The sequence below is a fragment of the Orcinus orca genome, chromosome 18 (genome assembly GCF_937001465.1).
Source record: "Orcinus orca chromosome 18, mOrcOrc1.1, whole genome shotgun sequence".
NCBI lineage: Eukaryota > Metazoa > Chordata > Mammalia > Artiodactyla > Delphinidae > Orcinus > Orcinus orca.
The window spans coordinates 62829196-62848667 of record NC_064576.1 but is presented as its reverse complement, the minus strand read 5'-3'; the positions used below and the strand labels follow the sequence as shown (position 1 = coordinate 62848667).

The window sequence follows — 19472 nt, the reverse complement described above, 5'->3', positions numbered from 1 at the left end:
AGGGTTCATTATTGGGACACTTTAACCATTGTTCTCTTTGTCCCCTTGGTGGCATTTGTGAGGGACAAGCTGTGGTAGAGAAAGATGCTGGCTGGTCATGGTTTTGCACTGAAGAGGTAGTCAGTACGTTCAAGCTCAAGGCTACTGAAATAATAGAATATCAAACAACAAGGACAATGGTTCTCAAACAGAGTGTCAGGACACACACGTGTGACATGATCACTTTAGAGGTGAGTCACAGTTTTGTTTTGCTTTTAAATAATCAAGTGCCACAGCCCCAAGTGATTTATTTGTGTTACGTCAACCAGAATACATCTGAGGTTTTGGCTTTCTCACTTGGGAATTGTTCATAACCTTCCTATTGGGTGTGCTCACAGCAGGGGGCCACACGTGTGCATATCTTCTGTTATAAGCCATGTGGGAAACAGAAGGTGAGACCCACAGACCTGGAGGAGTCGAGTTTAGTAGAAGAATCTATTTTGGGAACAGAAGTTTAAAACCAAAAGGTGAAAGATGACACTGAATGTTGGCTAGGATGTGGGAAAGAGGAATTCTCACATGGTAGCCAGTAATATTGAACAATAATGAAGACACATTATGACTCAGCTGCTCCACTCCCAGATACATGCCCTGAGGGAACTTCTAAATTGTGTCCAGGTTACGTGTACAGGAATGTTCAAGCAGCTATGTTCACAAGAGCTCAACACTGCAAGCAATCCAATGACTGTCACAATAGAATGGAGTTCAAGTGTGGCGGTCTGTTCATGCAATGGAGAGCATAGCTACGTGCAACAATGTGGATGAACTTTATAATATTGAAAGAAAGAATCAGGATCAAAGACTTTGAAAGAAAAAGTTCCAAAACAAGCAAAATTAAACTCTATTGTTTAAGGAAATATACTTAAGTGACAACACAAAAAGACAAGCAAGGAAGTAAGTCCCATTAAGTCAAGATAATAATTACTTAGGAAGTTGAGATTAACATATATACACTACTGTATATAAAACAGATAACTAACAAGGACCTATTGATACTATATAGCACAGGGAACTCTACTCAATACTCTGTAATAATCTATATGGGAAAAGAATCTGAAAAAGAATAGATATATGTGTATGCATAACTGAATCACTTTGCTGTACACCTGAAACTACCACAACATTGTGAGTCAAATATACTCCAATATAAAATAAAAATTTTTTTTAAAAAGTAATTACTTGTGTGTGAGGGAGGGAATGGGGAGGTAGGATACTGAGGGTTGTGATTGGGTGAGGACATGAGAGGGGCTTCTGAGGGGCCAGTAGTGTCCCTCTTCTTTACTTGGTGGTAGTTGCCTGTATGTTATAATAAAGAAGTGCTAAGCTGTATACAAATGTTCTATTACTCCAGTAAATGCATTGTATAGCACAGTAAAATAAAAGCTAGGGAGAAAGAAAGAAAGAAGGAAGGAAACAAAGAAAGGAAGAAAGGAAGGAAGAAGGGGGGAGGGAGGGAGGAACAAAGAAGGAAAGAAAGAAAGGAAGGAAGGAAATAAAGGAAAGGAAAGGCAGAAAGAAAGAAAGAAGAGAAGGAAAGAAGGAGAGAGAGGGAGGGAGGATCTCCACACATTGCCGTTATCTGAGGTATCAGATCTCAGAACTATCCCCAAAATTCTGGTAACCAAGATGGGTTGAGAGATGAGAAAAAGGACTGGACACGGGACAGCAGTCGGAGTGCAGGGGAGACAACGGGTGTGTACACAAGGCAAGGGCATTGATTTCCATGTTGAGCTGTTTTGGAAGCAGGTGCCAGGGTCTGGCCTCACTCCGTGGGCCTCGCTGAGCACCACACCCTAGAGCACCGTGAGTCCCTTCAGGCGATTTCCAGGTTTCCTCCTTGTTTTTCTACTTTCTGACTTGGGAACAGGCAGTAGGGGAGAAGGAAGGACACATAGCTGGCATGTGCGTGGCTCTGTGTGTGTGTGTTTGTGTGTGTCTAAGAGATGTTTGTATCAAGCACTGGACTGAGTGATAGTAAAAGCATTTAGCAACTTGGTCACTAATTTCAAATGAAACCTCCCCTCCTCATACAACCCTCCAACTGAAGGAAAATATACAGACACCCACGCTAAGAAGCAAATTTAAAAACACTGAACGCTATCACTAAAGAAAATAACTATATTTTCCAACAAACAAAATATAAGGTTTACAGAAGTTCCCTTTCCTGTGTGAGACCTGTTTGTCCCCAGTGTGTCCCCTGCACAATAAGGAAACATTTGTGCAGGCTTCTGACTTTCTTCTACGTGTTTCCTGGACATATGCCCGTGCCGAAAGTGATCACCTTCCAAATTACACTAGAGCTTTATTTCTTACTCCATAAGCAATGTTTGCACTAACTAGACAACTTGCTGAAACAGTTTAATAAATTCCTCTCTCCTTTTTACCACAGATACCAACTATCACCCAGTTCTACATTTCACCCCATCCACGTTACCCCAGCCATTATTTTCTGGCCCTTTGTGGCTTCACACTTTCTGCAGGTCTAACACCAGTCGTTGCTTTTAGTGGCCTTTCCTTTTAGGGCTGCTCTCCACAAAGAAACAGAGTGTGTCTGCCTTTATGAAGAGGAGACAGCTGCAAAGATGAGTGAATTCAATTCAAGGTCGCTGGCCCAGTCCACGGAGTCCCTTGAGAATAGAACTACAGACTGTAAGTCAGTGAGCACTCAGGGTTCACGGTACACAATTTTCCCCCTGAATCGAGCTCCCCACTTGAGCAGCAGCAGGAGAGATCTGCTTATGGCACTCGTTGAATAAACGTATTATAGAAAGACTCATATCGTAAGTCAAGTATTCAGGGACACCCCTTGTTCTCAGAGAACCTGGGTTCCTACTCGCGGAGAAAACAGGTCCATGAGCTGAAACTCGCAGCTCACCCTCTTGGCATCCACAGCCATCTTTAATGTCCTCCTCTGGGCTCCCAGGCAAGGCCAGGCCTTCCCCCCATCTCCTGCTGACTGTACAGTGACCTTGTTTCGTCAGTGATCCCTCACTCATGGGCCATCCACATCTCGCCCTCTGCTCATCCTGACATCTCAGCACAAAAACGTGCTCAAGCCTGTCTCATTTTAAAACCAACCAACCAACCCAAAACAGAATCCTCTGACTCCCTCTACCTATGGCTAGCCCTCTCCTCCTTAGTCTTCTTAGGGGCTTCCCTGGTGGTCCAGTGGTTAGGGCTCCATGCTGCCCCTGCAGGGGGCACGGGTTTAATCCCTGGTCCGGGAACTAAGATCCCACATGCTGCGCCTTGTGGTTAAAAAAAAAAAAAAAAAGGAAAAAGTAAATAGTCTTCTTAAAAGAGCAGTTGGTGATCACTATCCCCATTCATGTGTTGCATCCGCACCCTTGTCCTACAGCGGTCTTCTGTCCCCTAACTCCACTGACACTGTACCTCTCAAGATCACCACTCGCCGCTAGTTGTTTAGTCCTTATCCCTCTTGACGTCTATAAGGCCAGGCCATTCTGTTCTCCTCCTACTTCCCTTTTGGTTCTAGTCTCTTTGTGGACTCCTTTTCCCAACGGAGTATACTTTATGCATTTAAAGCAGAACCTACCTCATAGGGCTCTTGTGGGGAATAAATTGGTATGTTGAGTGCCTAGCACAGTGCCTGGCACACAGCAAGTGCTCAATAAATAGGAAATAAGAATAACTATAATTACTATTTTGTGTCATTTTCAATCTTCTTAGAATGGCATGCTGGGATAATCATGACTTGCCCCTACAAATTTTAGCCTTACCTTTCAGCCATCTCCCCTGACACCTAGGCTCTGGCCACCTGGAATTCCTCAAATGTGCCGAGTTTTCCCCGCTTCCATTGTATGCTATTCTCTCTCACTGGATGTCTGGCCTAAGCCCACTTCACTTTGTCTCGCTAACTAACACTTCAAGACTCAGATAAGGAGTCCGCTCTCCTAGGCAGCTTCTTCTGAAACTCTCCCATCAAGTTCAGACTGAGCATACACCCCTCCTGTCCCGCTAGGAACACTTCATCCCCCATCTCTATGTCCAGCATGTAGCACAATGTCTGGTACGTAATAGATGTTCAGTAAATGTCCATTGACTGAATGGCAGTCTTCTGGGTTAGAATGCTGGAAAAAAATTTATCTCCGAAGTTTTTATCATTCCACTTAAATTATCTTTGAGAAAGAGATAAAATAAGTACAATATCAAATACATTGATGCCTATTTAGATATAAAGTACAATATAAAACTGTAAACATGTGTCTATATAGATATAAAAACATGAGTCAAAGACGCATGCCTAACCTTCAATCTTATAATTCAAGGCTAGGAACTTATTTTTAAAGGAAATGTTATATATCAAGCTATGTTTACAGCCAATCCTCTCCGATCTAAAGCCAACAGTTACTTACTGCTTAGCTATATTTCCCAACTGGGCAAGTCCTGTAGCCCTCAGAGGACCGGCAGTCATTGTCACATCAGATCCCTAGTGATGTCGCTTTCATAGGCTCCCTTAACACTGTTTGCAAAGAGCCCTCTCAGTCCTGAGTCACAGGGTGGAGAGGGCCAAGATGGGGAACCAAATGAGAGACTCTAAAAGGTTGAGGGAGAACATGAAAGGTTGGAAAGACTTCATCTTCCATCTTTGACTTCACCAATAGGCTGTTGATGACTCGCAAATGATCGTTACTTCACATTCTACCTGGACTGTGTCCAGGAGCAGGCTTCCGGGGAATCATGTTTCAGTGTGGCGGGGAGGGGTTGTATGTGATGAATCATTTCTCTTGCTGCTTTCAAGATTCCCTCTTTGTCTCTGTCTTTTGCCAGTTTGACTATGGTGTGTCTAAATGTGGACCTCTTTGAGTTTATACTACTTAGAGTTCGTTGAGCTTCTTAAATGTACAGATTTGATGCAGATTTTCCTCACATTTGAGAAGTTTATTTATTCATATATTCTTTCTTCCTCTTTCATTCTCTCCTCTCCTCCTAGGATTCCTATTATATTTATGTTAGTAGCTTGATGGTGCCCCACAGGTCTCTGAGGCTCTGTTCAGTTTTCTTCATTCTTTTGCCTTTCTATTGCTTAGACTGGATAATCTTAATTGACCTGTCTTCAAGTTCACTGATTTTTTTCTTCTGCCAGCTCATATCTGCTGTGAGCCCCTCTATTTTTTTATTTTCAAGGCCAGAATTTCTATTTGGCTCTTTTTTAAAAATAATTTCTATCTCTTGATTGATATTCTCTATTTGGTCATACATCATTCTCATTCTTTCCTTTAATTCTTTAAGCAAGGTTTCTTTTAGTCCTTTGATCGTGTTTATAACAGCTAGTTGGTCTAGTAAGTCAACATTTGTAGTTCCTCAGAGACAGTTTTTAACCAAAAAGAAAATAACTCAGAATCATAGTTTCTATTGCCTGCCTTCTCCCCTGATTGTGAGCCATTCTTTTTTGCTTCTTTGCATGTCATATAACTTTATGTTAAAAGTGAACATTTAAAATAATATAATCTTAAATAATATATTACAAACAATATAATGTGATAATTCTTGAAATGAGGTTTCCCCCTCCTCAGGCTTGTTGTTGTTTTGTTATTATCACTATTTGTTTGTTCAGTGACTTTCCCGGACTAATTCTGCACAGTCTGTATTTTCTGTTGTGTGTGGCCACTGAAGTCTGCTTCATTAGCTTAGTGGTCAGCTAATGATTGAACTAAGAGCTCTCCTTGAACTGATTAGTCTCCCTTCCTTTGCTGAGGGTCTGTGTGGTGTGTGTGTGTGGACATGCCTTCAATGCTCAGGCAGACAGTTTACAATTCTGCCTGAGCCTTCACTTCCTACTTGTGCAGGGCCTCAAGGTCAGCCTGAAGTGAGGAATGACAGCCTCCTCAGGTCTTCTTGGGGCATGTGCACACTCACACGCATGTGACCTTCCAGATTCCCAGAAATATGTTAGAACTTTTAAAAGCTTCCATCTTACTCCCCAGTTATTCTTAAATTATTGGTCAGCCTCTTATTAGCCCCAGCTGGTAACACAGCCTCAGACAGCTGTGATATTAAACAATTACACTCATTTTTTTGACAAATGCCCTGAGGCTAGGGCTGTTTGCGTAAACTAAGCATTAAGTTAGGTCAAATAAAGACAAGATTTGTGGGTGGAGCTTTTCAGTGAACTGCCCAAACCAGTCAACTGTTAACAGTTCTTTGGAGATGAAGATTTAGGGAGGCTCTAAACCCATCCTGTGCCCTTACTTAGTCATTCTAAGATTCCTAATTTATTGTTTTTTAAGCATTCTTCTTTTTTTAAAAAAAATTTATTTATTTATTTTTGGCTGCGTTGGGTCTTCGTTGCTGCGCGTGGGCTTTCTCTAGTGGTGTCGACGGGTTTCTTATTGCAGTGGCTTCTCTTGTTGCGGAGCACGGGCTCTAGGCGCGTGGGCTTCAGTAGTTGTGGCACGTGGGCTCAGTAGTTGTGGCTTGTAGGCTCTAGAGCACAGGCTCAGTTGTTGTGGTACGTGGGCTTCGTTGCTCTGCGGCATGTGGGATCTTCCTGGACCAGGGCTCAAATCCATGTCCCCTGCATTGGCAGGCGGATTCCTAACCACTGGGCCATCAGGGAAGCCCCGTTCTTCTTTTCTAATGCAGAAGATTGATCTAATAATGGAGGCGGCAGACAGTCTGAGACATGAGTAGTATTGTAGCTGGGGAATCAGAGAGGAATAGATGCTACAAGGAGTATTTCAGAGAGAGACTCAACAGGTGATCAGGTGGTTGCATGGGAGGAAGGTAGAGGAAGCAAGGACAGGGCTAAGGTACCTGGTCTCAGTGCCTAGAACTGTGCACCAATTAGAAATTTGAAGTTGAAATAGAGTTGATTTAGATGAGTTGGTAGAGTATTCTTACATAAAACCTTGGGATCCTCAGTGATGCACAATTCGTGTTTGCTACTCCAAGTAAATCTTAAAGTCTCTGGAGGAGATAGTAAGATAGTTAATAGGTAATAGTAAGGAAATAGTAAGGAAAGAGTATTAGATAGTAATAGACAGGTAATAGTAAGGAAATAGTAAGAGATCACTATTGCTAAATGTGAACGGGCACTAAAAATAAATGAACTTCAGCATCAGTGAGCTCACATAATCGAAAAGGACAAGCTTCCCTCTCCCATTCTTTGCACCAAATCAACAGCTCCTTTTTACTCAAGATAAGAGTTTAGCTTAAATTTTGTTCAGTACTCTTATTTTTAAAAATGGTGTCATCATTCTTGTTAGTCTTCAAAGCAATACATGTTCATGATAAAAACAAATTAGAAAATAGAACAAAGATGAAGAAGAAAATTAAAATCAGCCATAATCCCAATACTCAGAGGTAAGTACTGTAAACACTTTGACGTATAGCCTTCCAATCTTTTTCCTGCACTTGCAGTTAGGTATATTCTAAACAGTTGGTTTTATACTGTGCATACTGTTTTGTGTCTTGCCTTTTCATGTAATAATATGTCATAAAACTTCCCCATTTCTTTAAATATTTCTGAGAACATGATTTTCTATAACTGCAAGAGTACACTTTCCCCTACTTCTGGAAATTGATTTATTCCATTAGGAATATAGATTATGTTCCTGGAAGAGTAGGTCAAATTGGAAAATTGCTCACAAATGAAGGCAATGGCAACATAATTCATCATCACTGCTATGGCCTCAGTCTCCGTGTTGAAAATAGAGAATTCTTTCTGGCAGCACTAGTCACAGAAAGGGATCATTCCTGGGAAGCTGGCTCTGTGAAGACAGACTTTGTTGTGTTCCTGCTATATCCACCATGCTCATTTTACAAAGAGCTTCTGAAATCAAGCAGAAAAAGACTAATAACCCAATAGATAAATGGCCAAAGGATATGAATACATTGATTGCAGACAAATGCAAATGACTCTTTAACAAAAGAAAAAATTTCCAGCATCATTATAGGGAAGTGCAGTTGAAAATAAATATTGCATTTCTCTTCTGTCAGATTGGCAAAAATGCAGAAGTTTGACAATACCCTCTGTTAGCAAAACTGTGAGAAAATAGGCTCCCTTATACAGTGCTGGTAGGAATGCAAAATGTTACAAACCCTATAGCGGTGCGTTTGCCAGTACTAGTGAAATTGTAGATGCATTTACCTGTTGACTCAGCAATTCCATTTCTAGACGTCTATCCCACGGGTACGCTTATACAAGTAAAAAGTGATACTTGCAGAAGGTTATTCAACTAACTGGAGTATTGTTTGAAACTGCAAAAGATTGGAAAGAATCCAATTTTCCAGCAATAGGGAACAACTTAAGTAAACTGTGGCATGTCCGCACGGCAGAGTACTATGCAGCTGTAAAAACTTGAGCAAAGGCTTCAATGGCTGATATGAAGAAACCTCCAATATATACGAAGTGAAACAAACAGCAAGGTCTAGGATACTGCTACATATTGTGTAAGAAAGAAAATAGGAATATATACCTAGGTATTTGTTTACATTTTCACAAAGAAATACTTGAAGAAAAACACCAAATTAATAAAAACAGTTATTTATGAGGGAAACAATAGAGGAAGCGGGGTAGAAGCAAGACCCCTTTGTGAATACCTTTCTAGAAGGTTTTGGTCTTTGAATAACTCTGAAAACAATTCTTAAAATTGGAAACAAACACATGAGCATAATCATACATCTAATAGTACTGTACCCACACAGAGGAGGAAGGAGTTATTTCAACTGACTTTAGGGCACAGTGTTTTGACTCTGCCTCCTTAGGGGGATGTAATTGAAGGATAAAAAAACTACAAAGAAATCTGGAATCTCACCTTGGTCGTTTTATTTTTTTAGTAGTGTTCGTATTGTTATTTTGAAACTTCCTATTGTATCACAAAGCATACAAGTAATTGTATTAATAAGATTAGGAATCAAGATTTTCAGTGTAAAAGAAAAGGGATACAATTATAACATCAAGTAAGTTATATAAAATACTATATAGTATTAAATTTAAATTAAAAAATTCTAATGAACTCATGACTTTAAAAAATATGCATGTATACTTCTGCTTATTGTGATGGGCTAATAGCAACAATATCCCAGGAGCCATGAATATCGCCCTTGTGCACAGATCTTAGCCGCTAATACCATCCCCTACCTGGGCTCCACTGATAAATGACTGTTTCTGGGCATAGGAAAAGGAAGGTACAAAGTGAACCTGAGACATGTTTTTCCAGAAATCAAGGAAGTTTTCTTGTCATGTCAAAAGGAGCCAACTTGAGTAGGCTGCCACTGACCAAACTGTGAGAATTTGACCATCAAAAAGAATAATGTTTGTGGTTAATTGAAATCTATTCAATCTCTAAAATCCATGAATCTACAATGATACTAATAATTTAAAAAGAGAAAACTCACTTGTCACCATTTAAAGTGCAATTAAGGCTATTAACTTCTCTGAAAATTTGAAAATTAAAGGAATATTTGAAAATTAAAGGACAGTTGAAAGAATGAACAACGTATGCCGCCTTTCATTTAGAAACTGTAGACCATGCTATCAAACAGCCCCTGTTGATGTGGGAAAGCTTTGCAGAAGAACCTTGGCTGATATATGTAGAAGAAGTGACAGAATCAGAAAGAAACCACTATTTCACATACCTAATGATATTTTTGGCATTTTCATTCATCGTTTTTAAAACCACTAGACGAATGATTGATGGGGAAACTAGACATTTGTATTGCCCCAAATAGCACCACAGATTCTATGTCTAAGTGAAATATACCATTGTATGGTGGAGGGATCAGTCTATCATCTTTATCTAGAGGTTAATTTAACACCACAAAGTGTGGGTCGACCATCTATCACGTGCCTCTTGGTGTAATGCAGTGTGACTGTCTTATATATGTAAGATTCTCCAGAAGCAGAGCCTGAGGTCTATTGGGGGAGGGTTCTTGGGAGAAGGAGAACGAGGGAAGCAGGAAAGGACAGGGGCAAAACTGTGTAGGAATGTGTCTCCGTTGGAGAATAGCAACAGCCTGATCCACTGGGTAGCTGGGGAGCGTGAACTGTTCCACTGAGTTGATCCCACCTTGAAGTCCGTGCCAATACCTGCAGGCTTCCCCTGGGCATCCCATGCCACCGTTTCTACGGCCACAACCACATGATGTTGCTAAGAGGGCACCATGTGACGTCCTAGAATATAACCTTTATGAAGGTGGGTGTTACAGGATGTGTTGTGTGCCCCCAAATTTCGTATGGTGAAGTCCTAACCCCTCAGAATGTAACTGTATTTGGAGATTGTGTCTTTAAAGAGGTAAGTTTAAAAGTTAAAAGGAGGTCACTAGGGTGGGCCCTAATCCAATACAACTGGTGTCCTTACAAGAAGAGGAAATTAGGACACAGAGAGGAAAGGTCACATGAAGACACAGGTAGGAGAAGCTGGACATCTACAAGCCAAGGAGAGAGATCTCAGAAGAAACCAATGCTGACAACACCTTGATCTTGGACTCCAAGCCTCCAGGACAGTGAGAAAAATAAATTTCTGTTGTTTAAGCTCCCCGATGTGGTACTCTGTTATGGCTGCTCCCGCAAACTAATACAGTAGGGATTTCTGTTTTGTTTACTGCTTCATTCCAGCACGTAGAACAGTGTCTGGCATGTAGTAAACACAGTTACCGAATGAATGAATGTTCTACTCCTAGAGTTTTAAATCAAAGCAGGAGAAAAGGTCTGTACTTGCAGATTTTCTCTCTGTATAACTGTGGTTTCTATTCTTTCGCTCCTCTCCATCATATTGTTTATCCCAGGGGAGGTTTTGCTCTTACCTGCCCCTCCCATCTTCTTCCAGTGGAAGAAAGACTTCCTCACCGGCCTATCCTCTGGAGGCTCTGTGTACATCACACTTTCTTCTGTGCATCCCATATTCTCCTCTAACACTGTGACCTCGCCAGTGCCCCATCAGGAAGCAGACTCTGTCTCCTCCCCTTGAACCTGGGTGGATCTTTGGATGGCTTCAACCAGCAAGCCGCAGAGAAAGCGGTGCCACGTGACTGCTGAGCTGTCGTGTGCTGGAGCCCTTGCTGCCAGGGAGCCAATGGTCTTGAACATTTTTCCCCAGCTCCACGCCCAGTGGAGCCACGTCAGTAGCCTGAAGACGGCCATGGTGAGATTATTTAATTGCAGAAGCCAGCAAATGCTACAATCACAATCATACTCACACCGAGCTGGTTGTTAAACATTTACCAGCAAACCACCATTTCTGAGGCTAAATCATAAGTGGTACAGCTTCCTTGGGTTCTCCTTCTCTCAGTACATGTGCTCTTAAATCCTTGTCTCCATGCTGTGAAGAAGCCCAGGGCCCTGTGTGGTGTTCTGGCTGACAGCTGAGGTCCCAGCTCCAGCGAGCATCAGTCACCACGAGCCACGTGAATGAGGAAGCTTACTGATGACCACAGCGCCAGCCACCATCTGTCTGTCTGCTGCGCCCAGTCAGCCCCCAGATAGAATAATAATAAATGATCATTGTTGTTTTATGCCACTTGGAGCAGTTGTGCAATTATAGATAATCTGAACAATGATACTTGCACTGCTCTTCACAAGACGTCATAAGTTAAGAGGAATGAAAATGCATCAGTTTCACACTGAAAAAAATATCTGTTTTACATGATAAATCTTCATGCTCAGAGTAAGAGTCACTCATTCACTCATTTATTCAACAAATATTTACTGAGTGCTAATTAAGCGGCAAACCCTGCACTCACTCTGTGTTAAGGGTGGAGGAGCCCCCAGTATGCAAATGGAGACAAAGTGGAAACAACCAGATACAAGTGTAGTGTGAAAGGCACTGCATTAGAAGTGTGTGTAGGGTCCACTGGGGAGGCACAAAGGAGAAAGGGGCCAACTCTTTTTTTAAAAAATTGTGTTGAAGTATAGAGTTGATTTACAATGTTGTGTTAATTAATTTCTGCTGTACAGAAAAGTGAATCAGTTATACATATATACATTCTTTTTCATATTCTTTTCCATTATGGTTTATCACAGGATATTGAATATAGTTCCCTGTGCTATACAGTAGGACCTTGTTTATCCGTCCTATATATAATAGTTTGCATCTGCTAATCCCAAACTCCCAATCCTTCCCTCCCTCATCCCCTCTCCCCCTTGGCAACCCCAAGTCTGTTCTCTATGTCTGTGAGTCTGTTTCTATTTTGTAGATATATTCATTTGTGTCATATTTTAGATTCCACTCATAAGTGATATCACATGATATTTGTCTTTCTCTGTGTGGTTTACTTCATTTAGTATGATAATCTCCAGGTCCATCCATTTTGCTGCAAATGGCATTATTTCATTCTTTTTTTATGGCTGAGTAGTATTCCACTGTATATATGTACCACATCTTCTTTATCCATTCATCTCTCGATGGACATTTCGGTTGTTTCGATGTCTTGGCTATTATAAATAGTGCTGCAGTGAACATTGGGATGCATGTATCTTTTCGAATTAACAGTTTTGTCCAGATATATGCCTAGGAGTGAGACTGCTGGATCATATGGTAACTCTTATTTTTTTGTTCTTTGAGGAACCTCCATACTGTTTTCCATAATGGCTGTACCAATTTACATTCCCACCAGCAGTGTAAGAGGTTCAGAAAGGGACCAGCTCTTGACTGTTGATTGGAGGTGCGCAGAAAGTGGGTGACAGTCGAGGAAGACTTCAGAAATGATGTCTGGGCTGAGTCCTGAAAAGTGAGGCAGTTTCCCAGGTTACAGGTGGGGAGGGTTGCCCAAACAGAGAGCAGCCCCATGAGAAGGAATGAAACCCTGGGAGCCTGAAGCCCTTGTTTTGTGTGACTAGACAGCGCCCCAGGAATGCTAGACAGTTGCTGAAGAATCCTGAGTAAGCAGGTGCACACTGAGGCGTGTTGAGAAATAGAAGGCTGAGGAGATAGGTTGAGACCAGGTTAGGAGGAGCCTGACTGTCTCCTGAAAAAGCTCTTGGTAAAATAAAGTTAAAATATTATTTAAAATCTATTGCAAATCAACAAATGACGTCATGCTCAGTGAGAAAACACTCAGGGCTTACTATGCCTGTCGTGTCTGTCACTGCACACATGACACGTGTTCTGATTGGTTGTCCCTTCTATTCTGACTGGTCAGGGCCCTTGTCTAGTTTTTAAATATTTAAAAAATATCATCCCTGAAAACATGATTAGAATCAAGAACAGGACAAAGGAGGTAGCATTCACCATTTTGTGAAGGAAATAAAACAAGAGGTGTAAATAATTAGGAAAAAAGGGGTAAAACCATCATTACCTGCAGATGATTTGACTTTATACCTTAAAAAAAAGAGGCAGAAAAAAAAAAAAAAAAAAAGAGGCAGAGAATCAACGTGAAATTTTAGAACTGATAACTATTCAGAAAAAAATAAGCGTAGAATGCCGGCTCTCTCCCCAGGGATTTGTACAGTTAATGCAATCTGGAACAAAATTACCCCAGGATTTTCCCCCTGGGGAAACTTGATTAAATCATCTTTGAAAAAGTAATCTGGAAAAATAAACATGTGAGGAAAACGAGGAGCCTGGCCCCAGTCTCTGGTCTCAGGATTCCAGGCGAGGACAGCAAACGGGTTGCCAGGGCTGGAGCCCAAGTGGTAGGGAAGGCAACTGTTTCTTGCCAGAGGCCAGGGCCTCAGAGAAAGGCGAACAGCCAGTGGGAGGAGGTGGGGTTTTGGGGGGAGAACCTCTGCAGCTGGTGCTATGCCTTTCCCATCGTTGACCCAGGTCCCGGGGATGCTGATACACTGCTGACTCAGCAGCTAGAACAGCGACCTGAGGACGGGTACTATTCCTTTTCCCCAAGCCCGCTCTAAGGCGCCAGCTAGAACTGAGTGGCAGGGCTGAGGCTGGAAACCTTTCAGGGAGGAGGGAACCAGTCTCTTGGGGCGTGTCCTCACATCCTCCCCAGAACCCCTGGGACCGCTGAAACCGGGGCTCAGAGACACCCCAGTATTTTCCTGGAGCACCTGGGGTGGCTGCCCAGTTCCACAGGGCCCTTAGAATCTGAAAGTTTGACTGTCTTTTTTCTTTTTCTTTTTTCTCCTAGACCCAGGAGTTTCTTTATTTATAAAATTGCAGTAAAATATACATAACATAAAATTGACCATCTTGACCATTTTTAAGTGCACAGTTTAGTGATGTTAAATACATTCACCCTGGTGTGCAACCAACACCACCATCCATCTCCACAACTCTTTTCCATCTTGCAAAACTGAAATGGTACCCATTAAACAGCGCCCCCATCCCTTCCTCCCCTCAGCCCCTGGCAACCACCATTGTGCTTTCTGTCTCTGTGACTGGGACTGCTCTGAATACCTCAGAGAGATGGAATCATACAGAATTCGTACTGTTGTGCCTGGCGTATTGCACTTAGTACAATATCCTCAAGGTTCATCCAGGCTATAGCTTGAGTTGATTGTGTTTTCGTTCTTCTCCTTCTATGAATTAGTTCGGGACTGAGATAGTTTGCTTCTGTTTTTTCTCAAATTATCTTCAGGAAAATTATAACGCTGAGAAAAGTCAAAAAGAAAATGAAATGCTTTGTGATTCAGGTGGAAGTTGAAAGAAGGGTCCCTGACGGTTTCTCCCCAGTTAGGAAGCCATCAGGATTAGCGGATGGTAAATACAGAAAAAAATGACTCAAATAGAAGGGTAACGTGAGAATGGAAAGTTCTCCAAGGAGAGCCTGAAGAGAATGAGAATGGTTACACAGAACTAATTTGTTTGAGAATAACACACAATAAGAGACAGCCTTCTGCACAGTCTGGGGGAGGCCGGTGGGAAGGAACACTTGGGAACGGGGGAGTCAGTGTTGACTCGTCCCCTGATCACTCATCGTGTGGTGCACAGGTTGGCCTTTGGCCGACTTTAATACCTCCCTTCATTTCCATGGCTTCTGTCAAGAAGTCAGGCGTACCCTCATTAACTCACAGACTCCTTTGTAATTAAACTCAAGCATACGCTCATTAACTCATTACTCTTTTGAATTAAATTTCCTCATGGGATATATTAGGTTTTATAAAATAATCCTTTTACAATCCTGGCTTGGAGTGAGCACTACTTATTCAATGAATGAGTGAACTCACTTTTACCAGCAGAGCCCCACTAAGTAGGCCACCTCAAGGCTTATACGGAACAACATGCATAATAAAATCTATACTCTGAATTCAGCTTGTAACTCGGTTGTACTAACACGTGACCTTTATTCACATGGCAATGATTGTAGTGGCCAAAAGCTTGGACTCTGGATTGCATTGCCTAAGTTCAAGTTCATTATACACTTGGTAGCTTGGTGACCTTAGGTAGTTACTTAATCTCTCTGTACCTCACTCTGCTCATCTGTGAAATGGGGATAATAATAGCACCTACTTTGCTTTGGGCAGTATTTTCAACAGTGGTTTTCCACTCACTTCCAACAGTAGCTGCTTCCACTCTGTTGCTCATCTCTGGGTCGCCCCCCACCCCTGACCACCACGTCTTCTTTTCAGCTTTTCCCTCCTTCCATCACGTTTGTAACTAACTCCCCACATTAAATTCCCTCTGTTTTCTTAAGTGATAAAACTATTTTTATTATTACTGACATCTAGCCTCTGAACCTCATAATCACTTTCCAAAGACTCCTGCTTTTTCAAAAAATTCCTCTATTTCTGTACTTAAAATATGTATCATCTGGTTTGGGAGAAAACATTCCCTCTTTGCTGCATCTGCAGGGCCACCTGGAAAAGCTACTGAGAGACCAGCCCTGATTCCTTCCCTTACTGACCTCCTGGGAGGACGGCCCTATAATCCGAAGTTTAGTCTGTTTTGAGCCCTGGGCTAAAACATGCTCAAAAAGGGCTACTGTCCTTCAGGCAGCCCCAGGCTACGACAGTGGGTCTGGGAGTCGGGAGGCTCTGTCCTCCCTGCTCACAGCCAGTCACCCCACTTCAACCTGCTCGGGGGAGGTGCGGCCAAACATTGCAGAGAAGATTCAAGTCACCTCACATGCCACTCTTTCCTCCAACAGGTTCCACCAACCCACCACGTGGTGTGAAGTCTTCAGCGTGGGTTCAGGGCTGGAGACTGGCACGGCCAGGACCATGGTGAGACAAGAGAGTCAAGACTGAAGGAGATGTCACCCTCAGGGCCACGCAAGTGCAGGGTCAGCGTGAAAAAGGAGCCCTTCCTTACATTTTGGACAACAGGTGCCTTTCTGCCCCACCTGGTCTCACCCCTTTATACCATCCTTTTCCACGAGAACAACACAAAACTGAGAATGTCAGGGTTGGAGGAGGCAGGACTTCCTTGGGTCCAGTGCTTAAGACTCCAGGCTTCCACTGCAGGGGGCGCGGGTTGGATCCCTGGTGGGGGAACTAAGATCCTGCATGCCGCGCTTCACGGCCACAAAAAAAGAAAAAAATGTTGGAGGAGGCCTTTAATGTCCTAGGACTCCCCTGCTTCTCCACACGTGGTCCATGGAGACGTAGCAGGGTCTTCAATGTAGATTCCTGGGCCCAAGCCCAGACCAACAGATTCAGAATCTTCGGGAGGTGGGGCGGGAACCTGCATTTTAATAAGGAGCCTCAGGCACTTCTGATAAACTAACAGTGGAGAGCTTCTCCTTGATGCTCACCTGTCACAGCATACCTTACCCAGCCTCCCGAAGTCGCCTGTTTTAGATCTAAAAAAAACGGCGGTTAGTCTATCACACTGGGCACCATTCTGTCTCCCTGTAACTTCACTCTGTCTCAGATCCAGAGTCTGGAATGACACTGTATAGGTTTCATCTCTTTTCTACATCTCAATCCTCGAGCACTAAGGTGTCTCTCGGGTCCTGAGCCCTCTTCAAGGACCTTAAGCCTCTTTAAGTTTAAACAGTTGGTGTTCAGTCGACTCTTCCTCACAATCCACCAGCAAGTAGAGAGAGCAAGAAAGGAGAAGAGGCTGCCAGGTACGCCTGCACTACCAACTAAAGTTAAGGCCCTGAGATGGAATGTTTCCAGCACTAATTCACAACTCCACTAAATTATAACTTCGGCCCTGAATTTTAACAGCCCACCTTTCAAACGCTTCCCGGGGTTGCGCTGCTGCCCCCTTCCGGCCCTGGGTAGTACTGCAGGCTGTCGAAGCTGGCGATGGGGATGCGCTTTCCCCACACGTGGGAGTGGGAACGCGAGATAATCCGTCCCTCCCAGGGAAAGCCAGGAGTTGCTGTCCTGCAGCAGGCGAGAAATCCGAGACGAGAAACAGAGAAAGGAAGCGTGCGGCGGGGAGGGGGGGACCCGCCAGCGAAGAGAAGACCTGGAAGATGTAGACCTGGACCACCCCGAACCCACAGTGGCCCAGTTCTGCCCGGTTCTGGATCTGGCTCTTTCGTCAGCTCAAAAGGTGAGTTGGGACAGCCCTGTGCAGCCTTTCAAGTTGGAGAAAGAATCCTAGCAGGTGGTTTCTCGGAGTCATTCAGGGGAAGATGACAATGTGCTGATTTGTGCTTCCTGGAAAGAAAATAACTACATTATGAAAGTGCTTTTCTTAATTGTGCGGAGGGAAAGAAAATATTCATCTTCACTGAGTCTAAGGAAAATGGTTTTTCTCGTGGAAAGAATAGTTGTAAAGGAACAACGAACTTCAGAGTGAAAGCAAGTTGTGCTGGGCTCTTAGAAACATCTTGGTAACTACAGAGCAGTGAGGAGGGATCCCCTGTTGGGTCTCTGAGCAGGTGACTTTGACGTGGTCATTATAAAAGTGTGGTAGAGCTCAGAGGAAGTACATTTTCCATTTCATAGGGACCGAATAGTGAAGGACACATAGGGAAGTGGTGGGGTCACTCTGGCACACAGATACGCAGTTACCTCCATGGAATTCATGCAGGATGGGATAGTTAGGAGGGCAAATGGAGCAGAGGCTACATAAAGAGCTGCAGATAGTAAAGGATTTGTGTCCTGAGCACGCAGAACATTTGTTGGAAATATTCAACAACTGTGGTTAACACCTGCCTTTGGAGGAACAGGTATGGAGGTGGTTAATGTTTAGCCTTTAACGTTATTCAAAACCAAGTGATGAGCTGGGGTTCCCATCACATCTGATTTAGGAATAAACAGTGTAATTTACCAAGTCAATCACTAAAAACCACACTCACCAAGTCAAAAATGTGCTCAGATTGGAGCTTTGAGGTGAAAATAGGTAATGCGAAGTACTGTTGAAGTGCTAAATGTTAAGAAAAACTTAGATGTCTGCAGATACAGTCTCGCTGTGGAATTAGGACACAAACCAGAGGTTTAAGGTAAAGTAGTAAAATTTGTAGTAAAAGTAGTATAAAATTGAACACTGAAACTGGGAACGTTAGTTATAAAAGGGTCAGACTCAGAATTACTGGCATTTTGGGCTGGCTAATGCTTTGTCGTGGGGTGCTGCCCTGTTCCTTGCAAGGTACTTAGCAGCATCCCCTTGTCTCCGTCTGCTGATTACTAACCACGTCATGACAATCAAAACTGTCTCCAGACATTGCCAGCTGTCCCCTGAGAGGCAAAATTACCCCTGGTTGCTTACCACTGAGATACACCAATTGGATTGAAAAGTGAAAGTGTGTGAAGAATTGTCATTCAGTAACTGTTATCAGTTAATTCCCTCTTATCAGTTAATGCCCTTTATTATCACTAAACTTATAGGAGAGGACACGCCAGGGGCTATTATCACTACTCTTATTGATGCAGAAGCAAATGAGAGACAAACAATCCCATCACTGTCATACACAAATCACTGTTTATTCCCACTGGAGAGAAGGGGCTGCCCAGCCCACTCCCGCAATCTCTTCCTGTTTCAGATTTCTACCAAATAGGGAAACTTTCTACCCAGCAAGAAACATATTCATTTTCTTAGTACTTGGAAAGTTTAGAAATTGCCTAAAATGGTCCTTACCACCATAATTATCATGGATCTACTCTGTTGAGCATCTGTTGTGAATGAGGGGTCCACCCTCTCTTAGAAGAGCTTCCATGTGAAAGGGCCAGGGGGAGCATGTGGTTCAGTTTTGTGAATTTTGCATGTTTTCAGCATAATAGTGAATAGATCTTTCATAGCGTATTTTTGTTTGTTTGTTTGTTTTTTACCTTTTGACCCCCTGAACCCATTTCTCATTTCTACACACTCCTCTGCCCCTACACCTGCCACCTCTGGCAACCACCAGTCTGTTCTGTGAATCTATGAGCTTGTGGGTTTTCTTTTTATTGTTGTTGGAGATTCCATATATGGATCGTATCGTATTTGTCTTTCTCTGTCTCACTTATTTCACTTAATGGCCTTGAAAAATCCATCCATGTTGTCACAAATGGCAAGGTTTCCTTCTTTTTTATGGCTGAATGATATTCTGTTTTTATATACCACAATTTCTTTATCCATTCATCCGTCGATGGACTCTTCGGTTGTTTCTACATCTTGGCTTTTATAAATAAT

At 42.7% G+C, this 19472-nt stretch overlaps 2 protein-coding genes across 4 annotated transcripts in view; both read left to right on the top strand.

Moving 5' to 3' along the window:
* Positions 1–19472, top strand: part of DHRS12 (dehydrogenase/reductase 12) — a 177499-nt gene that overhangs the window by 39668 nt on the left and 118359 nt on the right. The window lies entirely within an intron of this gene.
* The window catches only part of TMEM272 (transmembrane protein 272), a 74181-nt gene that overhangs the window by 17880 nt on the left and 36829 nt on the right, over positions 1–19472 (top strand). Inside the window, exon 3 of the mRNA XM_049701352.1 lies at positions 16048–17408. The gene's annotated coding sequence lies outside the window, so the exon portion shown is untranslated. The remainder of the gene's footprint in view (positions 1–16047; positions 17409–19472) is intronic.